Genomic DNA, 18,775 nt, shown 5'->3' with positions numbered 1-18,775 from the left:
TTAAAAACGCAGTTCATTCATAAACGAGACACCGCTGTGTTTGAATGGAGATGTGCAGCGGCTGAGCTGTGACTTTGTTTCAAACTATTTGCAAATGCGACTGAAATGGTCGCACTGTAGAACCGTTAAATATTTTAAACAAAAAAAAAATATATATATATTTTTTATAAAACCAAATTATTAATAAAAAAATAATAATAAAACTAAATTATAATTGAAGATATTCTTCAGTGGCATGTTTCCCCCCCTCTTCTTGTGTTATGGCATGGCATGCAGGCCAAATAAACGTTTATCATGGGCCAACCTTGGTTTAGGCATCTTGGCTTTAAGAGTACTGTTGATTTCATGTTTACAACTTTTTAAATGAGGAAATAATATTGAGTGCAGCTCTGTTTTAGGTAATGTGCACATCGGGATATTATTACCTTGTGTGGATTTTGGATGGTGTGTGTTTTGTAACTGCAAAGATCCTCAAGGAAGCATGAGTGTAACAGGAAGATTTACCTCAATCATTCCTCGGGGCATAATTATCCTCCAGACCAGCAGAAGATGCTGCAAAACAGCTACAATAAAAACAGATGAACAGTGGTGTAGAAAGAAATATGATCTCACATGCAAAGACACAGACTCACACAAACAGAGCTCACCAGTCCCTCAGTTTAAAAAAAAAATCATTGTCACATATAAAAACATTGTTTCTGTCAAAGTTATGATGCCTCCAATATTAAATTACAGTACATAAACGTTTCACTGTTTAAGAGGAACAAAATCATTGTGACCACAAGGTGGTGCTGTTTCTCTACAGCAAAACGTCACGGGCTAATTTTGTTGTCTATGCACACATTTCCTCGGTATATGAACAGCCCAGAATAAAATCATCTTCTTTCAGTAAGGCAAATGTGAAAGTTAACAAATCCAACAAATCTGATTTTACCAACTGCCATTATGCTGTTCATGTCAGTAGTTTTTGCGTCTTGTGATTTTTAAAAAAGATAAAATGTCAGTATGTGTGGGTGGAATGAATCTACAAAATGATAACGCTTATATCCGTTCACACACTGTGACATTCTCTACGTTAGGCTGTTAAAGTGGAGACTGACAGGCCTTTTTAGTGAATGTTTCCTGGCGAGGCAGCCTCACAGTGGGCCGCTGCTGCCTGCCTCTCAGGCCTCCTCCAGCGCTCCGCAGTGGGAGATCACTCCAGCTGAGAAACAGAGAGCCAGCGCTACCTTTACCACAGTTACAGTGCCATTCCTCCCCTCTGCTGTCTACAAATCACACCGGGATCAGAGATGTCCTATATACAGAGACAAGGACTTGTGCTTGCTGCAGACGATACTGTACACAGCCGCACTATGACAACACTGACACTATCAGATGCGTTTCAAGTGCACACTTTCATACTGGATAGATTGTATGGAATTTTTGGAATAACATTACTTATTCTTAGTCTTGTTAAGGTTGATTTCAACCTAAAAAATACACTCAATTAAACATATTCCAATCTAATTTGACAGATTTACAGCATGATTGGCACATAATAAATTTTTTATGTTCACAAAAGAGATGTACATTGTTTTTTCTTCATGAATCACACGTCTTACATTTCAAGTACCTTTGTCTCCTTGGTAATCAAGTACGTACTACTTTTGATAAAACTTGGTTATTAATTTGGTTATTAGATTATCATAGTTCTAAACATAATAATTCATATTTCAAGGCATTAATGTTTGCCTACAAAACCACCACTGGCTCTGCACCCATTTACCTAAATTCATTACTTCAGAGTTATGTGCCCTCTAGAAGCTTGCGTTCTGCAAGTGAACGGCGTATTATGTATATATGTATGTATGTATATATATATATATATATATATATACACCTTGCTACGTGTACTGCGTTAGGCTAACCGAGACTTGTCTTGTTGCTCTTTTGTTAGTTTTGACTGCTTTTATTGTCCTCATTTGTAAGTCGCTTTGGATAAAAGCGTCTGCTAAATGACTGCTAAATGACTGCTAAAAATATTTGATTAATTTAATGGGTAATTGACAGTCTGGGTCTGACATATGGATAAAACATCTATACATTTGAAAAGATGCCCAAAAATAAATATTAAAAGTATGATAATAAAAATAAACAACAATAACAACTATTATTATTATTATGCCATGATGTAATTATGAATTATTAATAATAATAATAATAATCATTATTATTATTATTAAAAATAATAATAACTATTATTATTATCATTATTATGAAATTACCTAATTTATTATTATTATACCTGATTTTACTGTTACTTTTTTTGTCACCTTAAATATAAAAAAATGTGGTTAGTAAGTTTCTTGTAATTCCACATAAAAAAACATGATTATTTACTTCAATAATTTATTTATTCATTGCACCTCTCAAACAGTCATAATAATTAATGGTGAAGATCTCAGCCAGTCTTAAAAAAATAAAAATACAAAAAATAAAAACAAATGTAAAAAAATAATAATAAAAGTGCTGGAGGTACAATAAAAGCGGTTGTTCAGTGGCGGGGAAAAAAGGCACACATGCATTGGTCAGAGCCTGATCATTTCAGCAAATGGAAATAATTAAGAGTCGCAGTGTGAGCAAACGGCTCTATATGTCGGAGATTCATGTCTATTCTGGGAATACACATCTCCCTCACTTACACACCACTAAAAGGGAACATGGTTTTTCACCATGGCAGCTTGACAACATAATGACAACACAGTCAACTCGTCAATAGTCAAAGCAGGCTAGACCTGCACGCTGTTTACAAAGTGCCATTAAAGTTTGTTCTGTTGGCGTGATTTTTTTTCTTCGCGTTCAATGGGCTGTAATAATGATCTAATCAAAGCAACGACAACGAGCCGCTCTAAAGAATGCAGCCGTTCTGGACCTCCACCTTCCATTAAAAATACAACTGAAGTCCGAAGATTAAATCTTGTGCATGATTAAACAATGGAATTAATTCAACTGAAATGCCAGACAAGAGGCTATTGGCATCCGTCAATCATCCTAATTGCTCTTGATGTTGTTCTGGTTATTAGTCACTGGAGAACAAGGTGCTTGCAAAATATGTGTGTATGTTTGTGTGAGTGTGTGAGGAATAATGCTTGTGGTTGGTGAGTTTGGTCAGTGACCGCAATTTATTTTGCTCAAGAACTCTTCACAGGAAGTGACATGTCAGGACACCTAACCATAGTTTTTGTTGTTGTTGTTGTTGGAAGATGAATCAGGACATACTGAAGGACTTGTCATTTTAAAGTCTTCTTTAAAAAAAGACTCAAATGTTTTCTTTTAGTCTTTTTTTTTCCAGACATGATCCCTCCATCCTGCAAAACAAGCACACTCATAAGAGTCCAGCAGGCCGGGCCCCCCAGAGAGGAACGAATGGGATTTATTTAGAATTTACACTACAGGATTTGTATGCCAGTAATTGTCACCTTAAACTGGCACAATGACTATGACGAAAATTATAATTGTCCATAATTTCCCCTGACACTTATTTCTAAAATATATAAAAAATGCTTATTTTGTGGGGGGCACAGCGTGGCATATTGTTTACATAACCTACACACACCAAACGAGCTAAAAACTGTCTCTGAGTGACTTTTAATTAAATTCAAGTTTTTAAAATCAATTGAACTAACTTTATTGTTGTTTTATCAGTAAAACAACTGAATAATTCAAATAGGTTCAAGAAGGAAAATGATGAAAAATAACAGTGTCAGAAAAAATGAGCAAAAATCGTACCTTTAGGGGTACAATACATTAGTACCTTATAGCAGTAATTATGTATCCTTAAGGTAGCAATATGTACTCTTATGGTACAATACTATTATGAAACCTTTAGAGGAAAAGAACTCAAACTCAATTGATATCAACATTGGCTACCAGAAATCACTTACTCTGCCTTTAAGGTGTTTACATGAAGGGTTTTCATTCTGATTGAGCCTTCAATCTGATTATTTAGTTGCATGTAAACGTAGAGGGTACTGCCACAGTGACAAGCTGTTGTACCCCTAAAGGTACAATTTTTGCACAATTTTCAAAAAAATTAAAAGAAAAATCACTAAATAATATCACTACATATTCCAAAGTCTTGGCTGCTTAGTTATAATCATTATCATCATCATAGCCAATTCTAATTATTGAAGTCTAAACAGTTTGACTTCTCATAATTAGTTCATTGTGGCGACCACTAATTCATATTCTAAATGGTAATAATTCCATGTTCCAAAAATGGGTTCAAATCCAAACCCCACCTCCTCAATGACCCTGCTATCTGTCTATAGGAGCTGCCAAACAACTACATCAATTAGAGATGAGTCAACCACTGTCACATGACTATCACTCCTCCCCTGCCGCCTAAGGCTCCTGCTAAGAGACCGATGAAAAATTCATCTCCCACACATTCATAATTCAGCAGTAAAGGCAAACAGCCATAACCAGCATGCAGATTGAGGCAGTTGACCCTCCTGTCCCAATACCCCCAACATAAAGTATAAAGCAAACTGTATTCCCAGCAGGATTTTAGTATACAAGCTCTCTAAAGTGCTCTAAAGTGTATGTGTGTGTGTGTGTGTGTGTCTTTATGCTTGCCAAAGCTGCTTTTTTATCAATAATACAGTAAATACAGAATTATCTTGAAATATAACTACGATAAAATAAGTGTTTTCTATTTTAACATATTTTAAACTAATTTATTCCTGTGATGCAAAATTGAATTTTCAGCACCATTGCTCCAGTCTTCAGTGTCACATGATCCTTCAGAAATCATTCTAATATGCTGATTTGCTGCTCAAGAAACATTTCTGATTATTATCTATGGTAACATTTTAGTATAGGGACCAATTCTCACTATTAACTAGTAGTTTATTAGCATGCCTATTATTAACATATTTGCTGTTTATTAGTACTTATAAAGCACATATTCTGCATGACTATATTCTACATCCCTAATATACCCAATACCTAAACTTAACAACTACCTTACAATTAATAAGCAGCCAATTAGGAGTTTATTGAGGCAAAAGTCGTGGTTCATGGTTTGTTAATGGCGAGAATTGGACCTTAAAATAAAGTGTGACCTTATCAGTATAACAGTTGCGATGCTTAATATTTTTGTGGAATCTGTGATTTTTTTTTTTTAAAGATTTTTTAATGAACAGAAAAGTTCAAAAGAATAGCATTTTTTGAAAAATTTTCACTTACCTCTAGATTTAATTTGAGTGGTTTTCACTGCTAACCACTTGTGATTGAATCACTCAAAACATACGTTAATATCAGGTGTAAAGACAACTGAACCTGACGTCAGATCACCATAAGATCCCCAGTATCTCACACCAGTTGTTCTACGATTGATAATGGCCTTTCTGTTTTGCATATGTGCAAATTTATGGCATCCATTAATGTGGGTGTAATAATTAGCTGGAGATAGTTTGCGCTCTGTCTGTGTGTGCTGTATGTACGTATGTCTCCAGGAAGACAACTGTGAATGTTTGGTGCATACAACTTGGGATAATTAGCATTGTTGACATTGTTCGCGCCTGCCGTGATAATCTGTCTATGAGGGGCTTGTTAGAATGAGTGTTTACAGAGTGTGCCTGCAGACCGGGCCTCTGCTAGCTTGCCTCTATTCCTCCCTTCTCTCCTATTGTCCAGCCTGATGCCTGGCCACAAAGCCAGTCCTCATGTCCTTATTGTTCAAGAACAACCAGCCAAGACAGCCATCAGCAGGCACCGGGGCAGATGGCCCTATTCAGGAGCTCTCACAATGCCAATATTGCGGGCCAACAGCACTGTGTCTGCGCCTTGACTGGCCCCCTATACATCCACAACCCAGCACTGATTCACTGAAAACACCAGAAGACATTAATTGCTGTCATGTATCAAGCATGTGCATTTATAAGAATGACTGACGAGTCTCCACTGGGGAGTGGTTAAAATGGCAGACTTTAAAACCAACTAATGGAATGTGAGAAGGACTTTTTTTTAGGTCTTTAAATAATGATTTTAAAGTGGCTGGTGGCTGAATGATTTTAAAGTAGGCTACTACTAGCAAAACCAAACATAATGGTAAAAATACTATTTTTTTAACCTATTTTTTTACACTGGTTTCACACTGCCTATGGTCAGACGAATGGCCAGTGTGGTTTTGTCAGACTTGCTGGCTATTCTTTTTCCACAGTTGCCCATGTACTTATATTTACCTATTTAGTTGAGAGAAAAAACATAGTAAGTTGAATTAAAATATTTACAATGTACTACTATTTACTATTGTATTACTTATTACTAATGAAGTCATACAATTAACCCTAATAGTAATAATAATAATAATAATAATAATAATCTTGCTGTTTCTAGAAATAATGGAAAAAAAAAACACAATTTATTAAATAAATAAATAAATAAAAAACAGTGTAAATAAATAAAAGCACAATACATTAAAAATATTTACTGATTTAGTATTAATAAAGTCATCATCATTTTTATTATTATAGTAATTATAATTATAATCAAATAGTATTAATTAATAGTAAATAACATAAATTTTATTTTCCTGTTTAAAATAATAAATTAGTAGTAGTAGTAAAATATTTTCTATTTATTACTGTTTACATTTTATTAGAAAGTACTAATAAATTAATATAATTAATCCTAATAACAATATAACAATAACGGTATGTTGTTGTCGTTATTAACAATAAAACACAATATATTACAAATATTTACTGAATTATTATTAATAATTAATAATAATACACATAAATTGAAGAATACGTGAAGTTCTGATCACTTGTCTAGCATCATGAATAAAATGTGTAGCCTATGTTTAAAAAAGAAAAAAGAAAATAAAAAAAACAGTGAGTTGGGGACAGAAGGGATAAAGAATGCCTGCAACATATGTTCCATGTTTTTTTTTGTTTGTTTGTTTGTTTGTTTGTTTGTTTTGTCCGTGTAACACTGTTGCAAACTTTCTGGTAAACTTTTGATGGAAAAATGCCTTCATTATTTCAGTGAGGCACCTGCTCTGATTAAACACACTCAGTGGAGGAAAAGGCCCATCAAATTGAATTAGATATGCTAAATATGTTTTGTTTGGAGGCGACAAAGTCAGTTGACCATCAAAGGACTTAATATGTCTATCAGTCTAGACTCTAATCTAATTGTATTTGAACTCACTCATGCAAAATCAAATAAACAATGCAGTGAGTGGGATGTGAAAGAGTTGCTCAGGCTTTTATGTGTGTAGTCAAACCGTGAAACTATATGAAAGCTGATCAATAACAGCTGGCATGACTTAGTCATGGGTGGGGATTCATGAGAGTCAAATATGTATTTATCTGTGTTTAATGTGCTGTGGAATGGTTGTCTTAGACTTTTTCCAAACTATTTTGCTAATGTACTTCTTGAACAGCCATTTCTTCACACTTGCAGTTCTTTAAAAAGAAAATAAATTACAAAAGAAATAATATAAAAATATATATATTTTACTATTTATTATAATCATGTTATATTGTTTTTATTATAATTTTGGTCTCAGACAAAAAAATATACTGAGCTTTAAAGTTGCAAATCACCTTTTTAAGGAAATAGAAATGGGATAATGATTTCTATTAAAATAAAAAAGACCATCTTGCCATGGTAGTACTTAGTACTTATTGTCTCTTGGCTGATTAGATTTCATTATTTACTTCTGGAAATACAGGATAATTGAACGGTGAGCACTGGAAGCTGGCACGTCTGATGAGAGCTGGTGTGGAATGTGATTGCGTAACGGTGATGGGAGTTGTTCACAACCTTAAATGAGGCTGATATGATTTCTGAGTCAATTCTGAATAAACGCAGGAAGGTCTTAACAAAAAAGCTTAAAGGCGGTTGTGATAAGGAATGATCAACAGAGATTGGTAGTGAGATCATGCAGTGGGGGTACGAGAGGAACGAGACAGCTGCTCTTTTAAGTGATGGAATCCTCAAAGAGAGGGGCCAGGGCTGAGGAGAAGCACCTGCCATCTCTCTGTCTGCATGCCTCTCGACCCCCTCTTTCTCCTACATTCACAGGACCTGAGTGAAATAAACTCCAGCTCTGTGGAGGCAGCAGCAGGGAACCCCACAGTAATGCTTCCGGAGTGTGTGTGTGATGTTTGTGCTGATTGAAATGTAAAGGATCGTATAAATCATGCTGAATGCTGTTTTCACATTCAGTTTTTTTTAAGTAAGAAGTTTTTTTTTCCTAAAGCCAAAAAGTTGCCCCATGTGTCAGAAGAAAAAGAGGTATATCAGAATTAGGCATGTCAATTATGTGAATATATTTATCACTCTTTGTTATATTGCAGCCATTTGCTAAAATCACAGTAATGCTTCCGGAGTGTGTGTGTGATGTTTGTGCTGACTGAAATGTAAAGGATCGTATAAATCATGCTGAATGCTGTTTTCACATTCAGTTTTTTTTAAGTAAGAAGTTTTTTTTTCCTAAAGCCAAAAAGTTGCCCCATGTGTCAGAAGAAAAAGAGGTATATCAGAATTAGGCCTGTCAATTATGTGAATGTATTTATTTATTTATTTAAAGGGACAGTAAAGACGTTTACATTGGTACAAAAAGATTTCTATTTCATTGCTATTCTTTTGAAAAAAATTAATGTACACAAAAATATTTTTTCTTGAGCACCAAATCATTGTATTAGAATGAAAACAGCCGTTTTAAATTGTAATATTTCACAATGTTAGTTTTTACTGTATTTTTGATCAAACGCAGCCTTGGTGAGCATGAGACTTCTTTCAAAAACATTTAAAAATAGATTTTAAATAAATTAAATGGCACTTGGCTTTCAAAATAGTGTAATATTTTAAATCGTCTTAATTTTAGCTCTTTATTATTATTTATTAAAGGGGTCATATGATGTTGCTAAAAAGAACATTATTTTGTCTATTTACTTTTACTTTACTTTACTTTTAGTCATTTAGCAGACGCTTTTATCCAAAGCGACTTACAAATAAGAAAAAGTAACGTGGCTGACTCTTAACTTTTATAAAGAATATTTCTTTGGATTTGAGACTTTAGTCTTTGCAACTTTACAGATCTTCTTTATGCACCAAGAGCTTGTAACACTCCAAAGAGAAAGGAAAAATTGAAATCGCATCATATGACCCCTTTAAAATGCAATTTATTGTGAACCATTTAATTAATCAGCATTTCATTTAAAATATTCATTATATAAATAATACTTATTAACTTCCACTTTTTTTTTTTGCATCAATTGATCCTTCGCAGGGAGTTTGATTGACAGGCGATCTGACCAATCATAATGCAGAATCTGCCATTTTGTTCAACAAACAAACCAGACAGTGGAGTTGATTAATGTCGGTGGACGTGAACTTAAAAAATGGTGTGTATTGACGTCATTCCGTTATTGAACGCGATACCTTCTGATGTTCATTCATGTTTATTTCATGCTAAAACTAGTAAAGAGGAAGAGATTATCGGTTCACGTGCTGCTTGAACTGAGGCACTACAGCGTTCTGTAACGACACATTAAAGAGCCACAAAACGGTATTTATTGTTTGAATTTCTTAAAAAAATGACTAAATTTGAAAGTTGAGACTTTGTTTTATATCAAAAGTGACCTGCTCTGTCTTGTCTCTTGGCATGTTGTCAGTTTCCTCTTTGCTCCGTGATGTATTTTTGGCGTGAGAGCGCCATGGCTTGTTGGGCATAGCAACTGTAATGAAGGGGGGTGGATTTTTGCGAAGGGTCAATTGAAAACCTAGCTGCATAAACAGGACCTATAAACTACACGCTTGACTAAAAAATTGCAAGTTTCTCTTTACTTACTTTATATCTAATACTAACCAGAAAACTCTCTCCTTCAAAAGTGTGGCTGTGTCATTTGTGTCCAGTAACCAGGTATAATTCCTCAGCAGCAGATGAGAGGCTCCGAGTCTGTAATAAGACACCACTCAAAGCAAATAACAGTCACACAAACCTGCTCAGCCACTTCAAAGAGGCCACATTTACCCAGCTCACCAGAGCGAGAGGACACACTCGGACCATGTCGGTCATGGGCTACTGTAGTCTGTAGTTTAGCATGTCACAACGTCTCAACCCAAAGTCTAATTTAAATCTGATGGATCCTCCTATGCTGCAGTGACATTAATTATGCTATTTGATTCCCTTGTTAGTATTCAAAACTGCCTTAATCAGTTCCCAATGTAAGCAAGATTGTCCCAAACCATCTCATTACTGTCTGATTGTCCATAAGTCTAGTCTTCTCTATAACCAATTCACATCCGAACCAGACAGAACTACTGGCCTGTTGCAAGGTGAATCCCATGAGAGCACAGATAATGTTTTATTCAGTAAGGTGGACACAAATGTGAAAAAGCAGCATGGGAATTGAAGAAAAAAAAATGCATGTAAGTGACTATTTTATTTTATAGTCCACATATCTCCATTTATTTCCAGCAATGTTCATGTCACTCACATATGCAGCAGGGGTTCATTCAGTTACTAAAGTATGTGACAGTAATGCAGGGGAACATTTTATGAATGCTGGATCATTCTATTCTATTCTATTCTATTCTATTCAGGGCTCAAAGACTGTGAACACTATTGACATGTACTGTAGCAGATATTAGAATAGAGACCCAGTGATAAAGTGAGAGATAAATTAAGTGATACTAAAGCTAGAATAATGTTGAATTTATCAGGTGCAAGTAGAGCTAATGTGCCATAAAATGAACTCGGAAATGTACTGTAAAACACACTAGTTAACTTGGCAAATATAGCAGTAGTTTGTTGGCACTTCCTAGCGAAGAAATGCAGCATTTTCCACGCAGACTGTTGCCGGGTGTCTGTGAATCTTTGTCATGGTAAACTAGAAATATGAGAATGGTGTAGTAACAAAATTATTTACAAACAGTAAATCAAATTTAGCTCTGTTTAGAAACACGCAGAGTTGGCCAATGAAAAGTGGCATAATTCAGTTTCACTCTAAATGCACTCATCCTTCAAAGGAGGCAGTAAGAAGCCCATAAGGAAACATGGAAATGATGCATTTAAATAAAACTGTTATGTGATAACTCTCAGATCTGAATGTCTGTAATATATACTCTGCATAAAAATTAATTTTCAGTGTAATCAAGTACTGACAAGTATTTTTGTCTTGTTTAAAAACATCTTTAAACAAAATAAATAAAAATAATATTTTATTTGTTTTTAGCAAAGATGTAAGTAAGAATATGCCTACTATAAACTTTTTGCACTTTTTATTTATTTAGATATTTTTTTATTTTATTTTTTTGAGCATGTCTGCAATTATTTGATTAAAAATACAGTAAAAACAGAAAAATGTTTTACAGATTAAAATAACTGTCTTCTATTTTAATAAATATTAAAATGATTCCTGTGATGGCAAAGCTGTTATTACTCCAGTCTTCAGTGTCACATGCATACTTCAGAAATCATTCTAATATACTGATTGGTGCTCAAGAAACATTTCTTATTTTCAGTGTTGAAAGCAGCTGGGCTGCTTATTTTTGTGAAAACCATGAATCAGTTTTTTTCTTCAGTATTTCAGGAAAGAACAGCATTTATTTGAAATAGAAATCTTCTATAACATTATAAATATCCTTACTGTCACTTTTGATCAATTTAAAGGGAGCAGGCTCAGAAGTTGGGAATACGTGGAAAGTCACCACTCCCGAATGAGTTCGCGCGAGAGAACGTAATCTTTTAGTTTTAAGTCGGTTTGAACAATCCGGATAAGCGCAAGTAAGTACCATTTTGATTAGCCGTCGTACCTACAATGTTTGTGCACTGTGTAAACAATGAGTGACGTATACGTGCGAGAGATCACTTCCGGCGCTTGCGTAAACTACGCCAGAGCGCGTACACACCTCACGCATCGGATGCCGTGCGCGCGCTCAAGGCAGTTGGACATAGTGGTGTATTAGAGGTAAAAAATGATATAAATACTGTTCGGTTTCTCACACAAACCGATCGTTTCATGTCTTAGGACATCAATGTGTCGTCACGAGCCGCAGGGTTTAATTTGGATTTGTTTGTGCATGTTTTTTTTTACTCTCATAGATTTTGTTACCATTACCATGTATTATACGACTGATAGACTGCAACGGTTGGAGTTAAAAATCATAATTTGTGTTCTACTGAAGAAACAAAGTCACCTACATCTTGGATGCCCTGGGGGTAAGCAGATAAACATCAAATTTTCATTTTTGGGTGAACTATCCCTTTAATGCAACCTTTGCTGAAATAAGTATTTATTTCTTTCAATACAAAAAAATTAAATCTTACTAACACCAAACTTTCAAACATTAGTGTATACTATAAACTGTATACTATAACTGACAGATAGATCAGTCTGAACAGGACTGTTTGGATTATATATTTATATATATTTCAGTTGGCACTGAAATTGGCAATAGCCATACAGTGAAAGCTGCATTATAGGCTGCATAGTAGCTCTTTTACACAGATAAAGATGCTGAGTGCTATATCTCTGCATTGAGTCATGCAGTAAGTGTGTGAAGCACAGATATGAGTGTGTTTCTCGGGCAGCTCTAAGGCTACAACAGAGGTTAATGTAGGTGTCCTGGAGTTTATCTGTGACAAAAGAACAGGCTTATCAACTGGTTGCTGCATCCGCAGCCTGTGTTGAGCTCCTGCTTCGGTTCTCATGGTGGTAAATTACCTGCATTGTGTTTCCTGTCTAGCTTCTGTGCCAGCAGCACATGCTAATGCCATTAGAGCTGACCATGGGAAATAAACTGAAAGCACTCGAAAGGTGTTTCAGAATAGAAGTGTCAAATGTCCCCATCAAAATATACAAATAATACATGCAGACAGATTTGTTTATTCACAATGGTCTTTCACAAATACATAAACCATGCAGTGAAGTAATAAACAGAATGTGATCTGTGCAGGTCCAGGCTGTTTGAGTCTGTTGGAAAACCAATCTTACGCTGGCAGCTGTATTTTGGAACATGATAGTTGGTTTTAGCTGGTTCAAGCTGGTCAGTGTTGGTTGACAAGCGACCATTTTTCAAAAACCAGCTTTACTTTTAAAAATAAGGTGTTCTAAATAGGGGGTTTTAGAGCAATGCCACAGAAAACCCATTCTGGGTTCCCCAAAGAAACTGAACAGTTCTTATATTTGCCATAGACTGTATAAAAACATGGACGTAGTGTCCGTGACGTCACCCGTAGATTTCCAAAGAGCGTTTTTGAAGCTCAAAGTGGACGGAGGCGGCCGTCGCCATCTTGGCAGCGCGTCACCACGCGTCACTCCCGGATAATCGAAAATGGGCAAAGAGGCGGGAACAGGTTGCTGAAGCCACGCCCACCTAGCTCGACGGTGGTGACAGCAGCGGCAATCCACCTGTCACTCAAGTGGCCACCCCTTAATTATGCAGAACTTTAAGGCTTAATATAATTTAAACGGATGAGTTATACAAAAATTCACCCCCCTCACAGTTGTCATGAAGGGCAAAATTAGCTATATAGACCAAAATAATTTTTTGAACCAGGCTGTAAACATGTTTTTTTCTGCTGTAAAGTTGGGCATTTTAACATGGGGAGTCTATGGGATTGACTCCCTTTTGCAGCCAGCCTCTAGCGGCCAGTTGATGAATTACAGTTTAAGTCACTTCCTTGTTGGCTTCACGAGAGAGAGCGGGAGGTTGCCGCTTGATATTTGTACCAGCAAACCAGCATCCAAAACCCAACATACACAGGTCTTTTCAACAAGCATAAGTAAGTTTATGAGAACGAGACAGAGAGGAATAGGATATGAGAATGGAGGAAACTAAAGTGATGAACTCTGACAATCTCCATTAAATCAAAGTTAGATAGGACACCTTCTGAATGCATTATTGCTTTACCAGACTCTGAAAGCAATGGAGGCAGAAAGGCTTTCTAGTCCTGGTTTATTGCATTAAGTAATTCAGAGCACATAAACTTCCCTCTCTCTTTCCCTTCTTCCCCCTTCTCTCTTCACCGTTGACAGATGAGAGCTTTCTCAAAGCACTATGTGTTCCCGAACAGGCCCACTCTCCCTCAGCCTGCTGTCATGCGGCTTCACTTGTTCACTTCCTTCTCTTTTCCCTTGTTTTTGATATTCCTCTGCAATCACAACAGTCATCTAAATGTTCCAAATCCTGTGTTCTTCAAAGAGAGACCCTCCTTTCATGAGCCTCGCTAAACGTGTGCTCCGCAGATCTCAACTCACTCCAGTGTGCCTCTGACAAAGACTGATGAGCCGCCACACACAGAAACAGAGAATCCTGCCACCACAATAACATTCATTGAGAATGAACACTTTCTGGCTGATATTCAATTCCAATGCATCGTACTCATGCAAACATGCTAATAACCACATGGCCTAATCAGCAGTGTTGGGCAGTAAAGCATTACTTAGTAACATGTTACTGTAATTTGATTACTTTTTTAGTAAAGGAGTAATTTAACGCGTTATAATTTTCAAAATAGTAATTAGAGTATAGTTACAAGCCGAAGTCTCTATACGTTACTGCCGCGTTACATTGCTGACAGAATGCAGTGTTTTATAATCTAGAGATTGTAAAAAGGATGTAGCATATGCACTGTCCAGTCAAGTGCCAGTGGATTAGAGACCTGCTCTCCCGCGAGACCCCACGCAACAGAGTGCGGCATGGGACAAGATAGGCGAGTGCTGGTGCGGGCGGGTAGACTCTCGTATGTGTGCTGGAGAATAAAATGATTCACAGGACTCCCGCAAAATAGAAATATCTAAACATAAAATATCTAAAACAAATAAATTGTTATTCATCTATTGCACAAAAGCAACATTAACTAATATAAATAACATGTGCAAGCGTATGCAGAAGGAGAAAAAAGTAACGTAACTAGTAATGTAACTAATTACTAATTACTTTTGAAATAAAGTAATCAGTACAGTAACGTGATTACTTTTAAAAGGAGTAATCAGTAATCAGTAATTTGATTACATTTTCAGAGTAACTTGCCCAACACTGCTAATCAGTGCCATAATTATTGAGAATAATAAACACAATTCCTTTTCATAATGATAATTATATGTCTATTTTTAGAGTGATTGGTCTCTCAGAAGTAACAAAATTATTTCCTGTATATTGTGCTTTCTGCACGTAGTGACTCACAGCGCTCAAAGACTCCATACGGGTTGCCCACGGATGCACAAAAGTTGCAATTACCACTGATTGGGCCGACTACGTACCCATCAATGTCAAAGCCTCCCGCTCTGCTATATTGACAGCACCACACAGGAGAAACAACAGCAGCAGCCAATCATCAGACCCAGGGGAGACCCTACAACACTACAGACCAGGAGTATGGCCCATTACACAAGGAATCCGCTCGAACACACCAAGAGGCTTTCACCTGACTACCATTTTGCTCTCTCTGTTTCCTATAGCATTGGCTGCTTTTACATGCAAAAGTGTAATGCATTTAAGCTAGAGCTCACATAAACTGTTTAAATAACCAGTAATTGTAAAATAACTGTCAGTAATAGAAACAAGGTGGATGTCAGACTCTGTCCCGTGTTTTGTGTGTGTTTTTCTGTGACCCAGTTTCTGTCTCCCGCGTATTCTGTTAATTTCATCCCAGGTGTTTCCCATGTTTAATTTCCAATGATTCCAGGTGTGTCTCCTTAGTCCCTCGTCATCCTGTGTTTAAAAGTCTGAGTCCTTTTAGTTAGTGTTGTCTGGTATTGTTTATGTCAACTCCCTTGTGCTACGTGTGATTCCCCGCGATTGAAATAAACTCCTTGGTTTGTACTCGTTCCGTGCTCCTCACAGTAGCAACCCGTGACAGAATACCTGACCCAGAAAACAAAAGTAAGCAGCGCCCCTTCTCCTCGTTTCTTTTTTTTCCCGTTTTTTGAAAGTTTTTGTTCCCAAAACTCACTCCAGTGCCAGCTCACTGTATCACTGTACGTGTTTGTCAACTCCCTAGTGCTACATGTGATTCCCTGCGATTGAAAAACTCCTTGGTTTGTACTCCTGGTTTCCTCGTTCCGTGCTCCTCACAGTAGCAACCCGTGACAGTGGAAGATTTAATGTAAATATACTTATCTATTAATTCCTTGCCCTGATTATTGCAACAATCAAACTATTTGTGTACATTGTAAACAAAGACACTGTTTCTTCTGACAAAACCTATAATTTAAAGTTGTACAGTAGTTTGGGATGACTAAGATCACTTTTCACTTTTTCACTTTTTAAAAAAAAGAAATTAATACATTTATCCAGCAAAGAAATATATACTGTTTGTTTAAACTTTCTATTCATCAAAGAATCCTGCAAAGATGTATCATAGTTTCTACAAAATATTAAGCAGCACAACATTTTCAACATTGATAATAATTAAAAAAAATGTTTCTTGAGCAGCAAATCAGCATATCAGAATGATTTCTGAAGGATCATGTGACACTGAAGACTGGAGTAATGATGCTGAAAATTCAGCTTTGACATAACAGGAATAAAATACATTTAAAACACATTAAAATAGAAATCTGTTATTTTAAATTGTAATAATATTTAATACTATGACTTTTTTTTTTTTATCAAATACATGTAAAAGCAACCTTGGTAAGCACAGAAGACTTCTTATCTACCAAACTTTTGAACAGTTTACAGTATATTAGTAAAAATTGGTACTATATTAAATTATATTTTCAGGTGATTTACTTTCTGTAGTGTTGATATTTGACTTTTAATTGTACATACTAATTGCCCCTATTTTTACATTTAGATTACCTTTGCCCTCATCTAATATTTACTTAACCTTTAAAAACACTAATAATTTAATTACACTATTAAATGTAATCTTTATTAATCAGTTACTCATTCCATTTAAATTGTACTTTTGTATAAACTTACTGTGCATATCAATGTGAAGGCCAACGTGCAATACTATAAATGGTCACTTTACTCAGATTGCTCAATGTGAATATCATGACTCAGTCACTTGTTGTATTTACTTGTAAAATTGTACTGTACAGTCTTATTGTCTGTGGTTATATGTTTGTTTTTCTAACACAACACAGTCAGGAGCAGTGCTCCTAATTTCGTTGTATGCAGAAAAATACAATAACAATAAAGGCGTTCAATTCAATTCAATTCAATTATATCTCAAAATGAGATTCATTTTTCATATTGTATATTATAATGCTGTGATGCTTAAACTCAGTTGTAGCATTTAGAATTACTGGCTTCATTTTTTTATGTAATTAGACAAAATAATATAGAATTTTAATATTGTCCATAACATAAAGCGAATTATCAACCTACTGGTTTTGGCCAAAATTGTAATATATTATGCATTGCTAGCAATTTCAGGAAAAAGAAAGAAATGTTTGGTAACTACACTTACATGAATCTCTGACCTTAGTTAGAATAACTAAGAATTACATCAATAGCTTAAAACAACGTTTCTCAATCCTGGTCCCGGAGGACCCCCAACACTGTACATTTTGTCTTCCTCATTAAACACACCTGACTCAGCTCATCAGAAGAAACTCCAGGACATGAAATATGTACGTCTGACAAAGGAGGCATTCAAAATGTACAGTTTTGGGAGTCCTCCACGACCAGGATTGAGAAACACTTCCTTAAAACATCCTTTCTAAAAATATATAACACACAAAAAAACATTGTGATGTAACTTGATCACAGCACGTAGGATCAACATGCAGTGAAGATCTTTGTTGTAAAAAAAGAAACCGTTTGTATAGTGTACATTGATACGACCCCCTCCAGATTAAATGGCATTGTGTACCTACAAGCGCATACAGACAGTGACTCACTCATTCCACATGACTTCATCAGCGGTGGCCTCCTAGGGATGCTGGGAAAAGGTGGATAAAGGGAGTAGGTGGGTGCAGGAAAACAGGCCGCTAGCCGCCCACTGTTACTAAACAGGAAAATGGAAGGACTGATGCCATGTGCGTGTGTTTTGATGTTCCCTGCAGGCATGGAAATAATTGGAGTGCATCATCCCCAGCACCTCTGAACTTGACCTGTTGAGGTCAAAAGCCACTGAATCTTTCCTCATGGATCTATTATAATTGTGCAGCAATGTGATATTTATGTGCATAAATCACTGAGCTTGTGGCTTTTGGTTCATTTCAATGCAGCATATGTGAACATGTGCACTGATTGGCTGCTTATGCATTGACTTAACAAGTGGCTTGTTGGCAAGCAGCTCGGTGTGTAGAGGTTGATATTTATGGGCAGGGGCGGACTTACCCATTAGGCAAAGGTAGGCGACCGCCTTGGGCCCCCAAAAGCCAAGGGCCCCCTAAAATGCTTTTCATATAGGATATGCGCATTAAGCGCTGACACGCGAACGGTTGTTGTTTACGGTGTTTATTACCACGACAGCCGTCTGAGTCAGTGGCGCCTGCAGGTGTACGGCTGTACGCACTGTGAGTACCATGAGCGCTCAGACTGATCTGAGATTTGCACCGCAAACATTTCAGCAGTTATTATGGGCCTGTTTGTCCCGTATTTCTGTCGACTGGCCCAGCCATGCCATTAATTATGAATTTATCAGTCTTTTGCATGCCAAAGTCAATTTCTGCATAGAAATATTACGCCAAATAGAAGCAGAAAATCATGCTATACTACGCACTTTCATGAGATCGGGTTAACCTACAACAATTATTTTTTTTGGCTATTTTACAAATGGGAATACAACGAATTTATGACAATGTTT

The 18,775-nt window shown here is 36.2% G+C and overlaps 1 long non-coding RNA gene across 1 annotated transcript in view; it reads right to left on the bottom strand.

Moving 5' to 3' along the window:
• Positions 1 to 515: 515 nt before the first annotated feature.
• LOC107755237 (uncharacterized) overlaps positions 516 to 18,775 on the bottom strand; it is a 69,972-nt gene continuing 51,712 nt past the window's right edge. The window contains exon 3 of the long non-coding RNA XR_001641671.1: positions 516 to 563. This is a non-coding gene — a long non-coding RNA (uncharacterized LOC107755237). The remainder of the gene's footprint in view (positions 564 to 18,775) is intronic.

Source organism: Sinocyclocheilus rhinocerous, unplaced genomic scaffold (genome assembly GCF_001515625.1).
Source record: "Sinocyclocheilus rhinocerous isolate Xijiao unplaced genomic scaffold, SAMN03320098_v1.1 scaffold562, whole genome shotgun sequence".
In the NCBI taxonomy this organism is placed as follows: domain Eukaryota; kingdom Metazoa; phylum Chordata; class Actinopteri; order Cypriniformes; family Cyprinidae; genus Sinocyclocheilus; species Sinocyclocheilus rhinocerous.
This window is presented reverse-complemented; position numbering and strand designations above follow the sequence as displayed.